This window comes from Acanthochromis polyacanthus, chromosome 2 (genome assembly GCF_021347895.1).
Source record: "Acanthochromis polyacanthus isolate Apoly-LR-REF ecotype Palm Island chromosome 2, KAUST_Apoly_ChrSc, whole genome shotgun sequence".
Taxonomy (NCBI): Eukaryota; Metazoa; Chordata; class Actinopteri; family Pomacentridae; genus Acanthochromis; species Acanthochromis polyacanthus.
The window spans coordinates 47447315-47455416 of NC_067114.1; positions in this window are offsets into that span (position 1 = coordinate 47447315).

Consider the following 8102-nt stretch of genomic DNA (forward strand, 5'->3'; position numbering starts at 1 on the left):
TATTTCTTTAGTTCCGCCCTCCGCTATAAAACAGCTGCTTCCTTCTGCTCATGCGCACACAGTCCTCACATGTCCGACGGTCCATGAACGCAGCTCCGTCAGTCAGTTTTACCGCGGAGACACGTTAACGGCTCCCGGTCCCACCGAGCCGCTGCTGGAGCTCCGTTTACCGGAACACCGAGTACCCGAGCAGCCGGAGAGTCTGTCCAGACCGGAGCCAGAAGCGGAACCAGAACCGGAACCGGAGGAACTGGAGGAGTCGCTGCGGGACCTGGAGGTGAGGAACTCGGCTTCAAACTTTCCCTCCGTCCGGTTGCCTGGCGGCCGTCACCGCCTCTGTGAGGACCGGCGGAGGATCCTCACAGAGGCGGTAAACCGGAGCCTCTGTCCGGTGACCGGAGCCTCTCTGCGGCTTCCAGCAGCTTCCATCCGGACAAAAGACTCACCTGTCCACGTGCTGGTCTCCATGGAGACGGTGACGGAGGTCAGCTGTCAATAGAAAGAGATGAAACAAACAGACTGATGGAGGAGGAAAAATAGGAATAAAAACAAGAATAAAACCTGAAATAAGACGGAATAAAATAAAAAAATCAGAATAAATCAGGTTAAATGTGTGTTTCCAGGTTAATTATCAGCTGATTTTCTTTAAAATGTTTTGATGAAAACAAACTAAAACCTACAGAAAACCAGTTTCTGAGCTCAGAGTCACAATTTAATCTGAAAAATTAAAATAAAGATTAAAAGCAGTTGATCAGAGTGAAACGGACGGTTTCTGATCAGTTTAATCTGAAAATCTGAAATAAAACTAAAAACTGTTCCAGGTTCAGTCTGACCAGCAGAACTAATCCTCAACAGTTAAATTTATTAATTTTTTATTTTATTTATTTATTTTTCATTCATTAAAAACAATACAACACAGTATATGTTAAATGAATGAAAAGGAGCAGAGAGAGGCTATGGCTTATAATTTCTGCCCCTTATCAATAATAATTTTAACACATTTCAGTACTGTTTGGCTGTCACACAGCCCTTTTTTGGGCTATAAATTAATTATACATTATCAGTAAAATGAATCGAACTGTAGAAATGAATGGTTTTAATCAGAACGTACAGATGAATTGGAAACACTGCTGCAGAAACTAAACCAGTAAATATTCTACTTTGAGCAAAGTCTCACATTTTTGACCTTTGAATCCATTAAAAACTTTGTGTTTTTGCTTGAAACTGAGAATAATTGTTGAGTTATGCTGAAGCCAGTCAGACCGTTCTACAGACTCTCACTTCTAATCAGCTGATCTCCTGTGATGGTTTTTAGATCTCTAATGATTCATTCTGTAAATTGTCAGAAAACATTTCAGTTCTAACTTCAGGATTCTGATGCTGTCATGTTTAGTTTTGTCTCGTCAGACTCATCTGATGTAGTTCTGGTTAAAGGATTCTGGACTTACTGCAGAATGACATGAGGGGTTAGAGTCAGAGTGGTCTGACCCACAACCCAAATACAGCGTTACAGAAGGACGTTAGAACGTTCTGGAAAACACTAAACTTTGAACCTATTTTTATCCAGAACAACAGAAAGTGGGTCAGACCACTCTGCTTCCAACCCTTACTGTCCAAGATGCTTTAAAAATGATCCAGAATTACAGAAAATATGCCAGAAATGATCTAAAACAATGAAAATTAGTTCAGAATGACGTGAAAATGATCTAAAATGACTGGAAATGATCCGACATCAGTCAGAATTTCTCTCAAATGATAAAAATGATCCAGAATGACACTAAATTTATCCAAGATGCTTTAAAATCATCCAAAATAACTCAAAAATGGTCTAAAATGACTTGAAAATGATCCAAAACTGCAGAAAATGTGTCCAGAATTCCAGTGTTTAACCATTCTGCTTCCTAACCCATCAGATAGTTGTAAACCTTCAGATAGTTTTCTTCTGGTTTCCTTCTGGTCCTGTTTTAGTTCTGATCTGTTGTTTCGTCTCGTTCTCATGCTCAGACTCTCTGGTTGATCTGATGATTTATTAGTTCTTGTTCTGCTGACCAGAACTTCAAACTAACGATAGTTTTTCATATTTCTGAGACTCTGGAGCCTCCAACAGTCAGCAGCAGTAAAACCTTCAGTGTTCTGTCTACAGGTTAGCTTGTTCTAGTCGGTGGTTTGTATGTGCAGGTCTAGTAGATGATAATGACGGTAGCAGTAAACTCTTTATCTATAGCAATACGAAGATTACGTAACAGAACTTTGATGGCTTCACTTTCTTGGTCCAGATCAGAGACTCTGAACCTGTTGGTCCTCCATGTTCCTCTGGTTTCATTCCTTTATTTAACATGTACAGATGAAGTGTTTTATGAGTGTTTTTATTGTTAAATTTAAACTAATGGGCTAAAGTAGGGACACATAGTTTGAACGTTTCTGTAACTGATAGTCGGCCATGTTGTCAACAACAACTAAACAATAACAATATTTTTCTGAAAGCTAATATTGTTATTTCTAACTATGGACACGTAATATTTGTTACCGAAGTGGATCAGTTTCATTAGCGGCTTAGCTGTGGGTGACTTTGGCCTTTTATAAATATCTGAGCTCTGGTTGGACCTCATTAACCTCCTCATTAGTCGTTGTCATGGTGCCCATTGCTGCTAAACTCTTCCAGGTCCTGGTGATTTTGGGAGCTCTGGAAGTTCGGCTGCTTTCTACTGAAGCTCCTACAATTTAAAGGTGGAACATTTCAGGTCATGAACCTCCTCATTAGTCTTTGTCATTGTCCCCGTTGCTGCTAAACTCCCACAATGCTCTCTGCTTTAACTGTAGTCTGAGTGACGCCTCCTCTGGATTAAACAGGAAGAGGCTCCACCTGCTGGAACAACCAGGAACTACAGCTGATCTGCATTTACTGACATCATGAACTTCTTATTTTTTTGTTAATACATTTTGGTTAATTAAATTACGACAACTGAAAATGAAGCTATACATCATGATAATTTCTTTGCTGTATGGTTCAGGTCCTCTACATCTCTGACAGATCTGAGGTCACTAAGCGATATTAGCTGGTTTTGACCTATGCGGGATAGTTAGCTTCGTTGTATGACTTCATCTGTGTAGTTAGCATCTTTCTTTGACTGTAGTTGTGTTGTTAACATCTTTCTATAACTTAAGCTGGATATTTAGCTTCTTTCTATGACCTATGCGGAATAGTTGGCTTATTTTTATGACATCAGCTGTGTAGTTAGCTTCTTTCTATGGCTTTAGCTGTGTATTGAGTTTCTTCTTTTGACATCAGCGGTGTAGTTAGCTTCTGCCAATAACCAGTTTAGTATGAAACCCAGCTGTTCCGTACGTGTTGTGTTTTTAGCGTTAAAGCGGGTAAACATGTTCCAGTAGATGCTAATGTTCTGTGATGAACCTGTAAATGTGCAGAGCTCTGTAACGGCTCCAGCTCAGACTGTGGAACTGGGAACAGGCTGCTGTTGTTGGTGGAAAGTTGTAATAAAAGCTGCAGCTGGTGAACATGTGATGCAGTGATTTAGAGCTGCTGGACGTCCTGCTGCAGTCTGCTGGGTGTGTCTGACCACCGCTCGGCTCTATAAATACTCCCTTCTTTGTCGTGGAGGCCGAGGCTGCAGCCACATCACTGAGGAAGTCCTCGTCATGCTGCAGCGACGTGGAAGAAACAAACCCTTAACCCTTCAGCAGCCACTGTCCTCCTCTGCAGCTCAGAAATCATCCCTGTGGAGCCGCTTTCTGCTTTAATCCCTCATTTATATTTGATCTTTTCTGTTAGGAACAATAAGCTTGTTTTAATGTAAGAGCAGGAGAAACAGCAAGTCTTGAGGAGAGCAGCAAATGATTATTTTCTGTATTAAACCATCAGCTGTTTGGTCTGTGAAAAGGTGGAAAATGTTGATCAGAGTTTCCTGAAATGTCTTGCTGATCTTCAGTTTACTGTCACAGAGGAAAGAAACCAGAAAATATTCACACTGAAGGAGCTGAAATAACATAATTTAGGTTGATTTTGTTTAAAAAAAAAAAAACTCTGCTTCTTTCTACGCATTAGCTGCCTAGTTGGTGGTTTTTCTATGACTTTAGATGTACAGTTAGCTTCTTTATGTTACCTTAACTGTGTTGTTAGCATGTTTCTATAACTTTAGCTACGTATTTAGCTTGTTTTTATGACTTTTGCGGAGTTGTTAGCTTCATTGTATGACTGTAGTTGTGTAGTTAGCTTCCTACTATGACATTAGCTGTGTAGTTAGCTTCTTTCCATAACTTTAGCTGAGAGGTTAGCTTCGTTCTATGACTTTAGCTGTGTTGTTAGCTTATTTTTTATGACATTGGCTGTGTAGTTAGCATCTTTCTATAACTTTAGCTGGGTATTAAGCTTTTGTCATGACTCGTGGAGTAGTTAGCTTCGTTGTATGACTTTAGTTGTGTAGTTGGCTTCTTTCTATAACTTTTGCTGTGTAGTTAGCGTCTGCCTTTAACCAGTTTTGTATAAAACTCAGACGTTCCATTTGTTTAATTGTTCAAAAATGCTGAAATAATATGGAAGTGTTTTCACAAAAAGAGTCAGAAAAATTACTTCTGTTTTTAAAATGCTTTAAGGACGAGTTCTTGAGATTTCTACGATAAATAAAATGTGAACATGTAAACTTAAGTGCTGCGGCTGTTTATGTAAAGGAACGACTCTTAGAGAAGGATTTAATGTGTTACTGAGCGTTAGAAACCAGCAGCTACAGTCCAGCTAGTGCTTACAGACGTAGCTGCTGTTAGCTTCAGACTTTAACCCTGTAAACAAACAGCTACAAAGCTCAGTTTAACGGAGTACCAGCGAACGCCTCATTTGCAGCTGATAATCAGAGTTTTTAATTCAATTCATCCATCCTCTATACACCGCTTTATCCTCACTAGGGTCATGGGGGGTGCTGGAGTCTATCCCAGCTGACTCTGGTGAAGGCAGGGGACACCCTGGACAGGTCACCAGTCTGTCACAGGGCTACATATACAGACACACAATCACACTCACATTCACACCTACGGACAATTTAGAGTAACCAATTAACCTCAGCATGTTTTTGGACTGTGGGAGGAAGCCGGAGTACCCGGAGAAAACCCACGCATGCACAGGGAGAACATGCAAACTCCATGCAGAAAGATCCCAGGCCCACCCCGGGATTCGAACCAGGGATCTTCTTGCTGCAAGGTGAAAGTGCTAACCACTACGCCGCTGAGCAGCCCTAATTCAATTCAATTTACTTCAATTCAATTTTATTAGTATCGCGCCAATTACAGTAAAAATGTCTCCAGACGCTTTCCAGAACCCAGATGAACCCCAGAGCAGAAATAAGGAGACCGAGGCAAGAAAACACCTTTAACAGGAAGAACCCTGAAACAGAACCTGGATCTATATGTGGAGAACATCTGCTGCTGGAAGGAGGTAGAGAGGAAGAGAAGGTAGAGGAGGACAAGGAACATAGAACACACATTTGATCCATGTATGATCAGACAGATGATTCATACAAAGTATAAGCTAACATGTAAACTGATCCATAGTTTCCTGTTCTGGTGTACAGCTCTGGCATTAAATCTACTACATATATAGCTGGTAGTAAAATTCTAACAGTATGTAGAAGAACAGATAAAGTATAGTGAGGATGATGCAGAGCAGACTGGTGGAAATGAGCAGCTGGAAGCAGAGGACTGGAGGAAGGTCAGCAGCAGCATCCCACAGTGGACATGATGGAGACTGGACCAGCTGGTGGAACATCAACCACAGATCTGAAGCATCCAGCTCTGGGACCAGGGACACTCAGAGAAATAGCACAGGGGGAAACAGAGTTAGTGTAATGCAATAACGGCTCATAGCTGTGGTTTTTCTCTTGTATTCATTTTTAACAGATTTTTAAACATTTAGAATATTTTTTCAACAATTCTGCTCAAGTTTATGCCATTTTAGACATTTTTTTAAAGTATTTTTTGTACTTTTTTGTCCATTCTTTGTCATTTTGGACACATTTTGAAGCATTTAGAACTTTTTGAAAACAACTGTGGACAGATTTATTCTGTTTTTGAGTATAGTGAATTTGTGTAATTTCAGAGAGTTTTTCAGTCTTTTTTTGGCCATTTTACACTGATTTTGGACGGGTTTATGAGTCATTTTGAGTGTGAATACTTTCAGCTGTAGAACATGCTCCTCTGTGCTGAATGGATCTCCAACCACTAGATCCTCTGTTCTGTTTCTGCTGCAGTGATTTATTCGTCCAGTAGCTTTGGTTTTCCTCTCATGGTCACTTTGTGTCATTTAGGATCAATTTTACGACATTTTTTTTAAACAAAATTTCTGTCATTTCATTCCATTTCTGAGACCACGTTGATGCGTTTAATGTCATTTTAGATGATCTTTTCACTCGCTTTCATTAAATCGATTGCTTTTTGAATCATTTTTTCAATCATGTTGGACAAATTTTGTGTCATCTTCTGCAGACTTTTTCTCTCCGTTTTGCTTTTTGACTCTTTTTTTTCATCAGTTTTCAGGTGACTTTGGTCATTTTTTTCCAGTTTTTTTTTACACATTTTGGGGTAACATTTTGGACACGTTTTTGCAACTTCTGACAACTTTAAAGTGATTTTTAGACTTGTTTTGTTTCACAGCTGACTGGAAAGGTTTTGATGGTGTTGGGCAGAATTTGAATCATTTTGGATGATTTCTGAGGAATATTCCACAAGTTTAGGTGAAGAACGTTGACATGTTTGGTGCAGTTTGTTAGTTAAATGTTTCACCGTGCTGAATGGATCGTTCATTAACGAGCAGTGACTTTGGGACAGTTTTGTCTCTTTGTGGTTGTTTTTTGTCTCGTTTATGCTGTTTTCTGTGACGTTTCTGGTCTTTGTGGGACAGTTTTGTCTTATTTTTGTCATTTTGTGTCTCGTTTTTCCGGACGTTTCCTCTCTGCTCTGCGTTGTTTGTAACTGTGTTTTATACGATTAGAAGCTGATTTTAATCAAACGTCTGAACTTTAAGTTAAATTTTTCTGATAGAATGGCGTCTCTCTCATGATACATTCATGAACCGTAGGAAAAATGAACTTTTGAATCATCTTTCTGTTTTTACAGTTTCTGTCTGATAAATAGGAACATTTTAGAGTTTTGTTTTTTAAACACGACAAACCTTTGAAAGCTGCTGGAGGTTTCTGGGTTCAGAGGAGTAAACGGAGTGAAGCTGATGAGGAGGAAACGCTGCAGCACGAGGTTCAGACTAATGGGAGGAAATCAGATTTTGTCTGGAGGAGCTGAAAGAAAGCAGAGTTTACCCAAAGAAAAGCAGCAGATCTGATTTATTAAAACAGTAAAAGGTTTAAAATAAAACACATGATTCAAACAGATGTTTTACTTTGAAAGGAGCTCAAACGTTTCCTGGTTCTGAACAGATCTGAGGTCAGATTTTTAACATTTCAGACCAGAAGAGTGAAGTAGTTTGGATAAACTGCTACTTTAACTCTTTATTTTTCTCATTTCAGACGTTTAAATGGTTCAACTCTGGTCTGATGTTCTTTAGTTTTTGATTTTAATCTAATTTCTGCGTCTGTTTGTTACATGAAAACAATAATAATATTAATACAATCACTGATGGAAAACATGACTGATTCTGCCGTGGGAAAAGTTAAATAATTCTTTTGTTTTAAATTAAATTTCCTGAAGTTTCTGGTCGTTCTGTCCTCAGACGCCGTTTCTGTTTGTTGTTCAGTTTGTGGCGGTTAAACGAGTATTTCCTGGTTTCTGATCAGAATTTTACCTTATTTTCTATTTTATTCATCATAAATTCCCTGAATGATCCAGAAAATAATCAACTTTTTAACTATTAGTGAAATTAATTGTGAATTAACAGACATGAAGAGACGTTTCCAGATGTTCCCTAAACGCCTCACAGTCTTCAGTAGATTTGGTTCCAAAGTTCCTGAAACGTCTCAAAAAGGACTAAAAACTAAACGTGAAGCAGAAAAACATTCGTCCCCGTTTAACAAAACTGATCCTAAATAGTTTAGATTTTGTGCTCACTGAACAAAATGTTTACTAGAATTACCCAAATTATCCTAAAA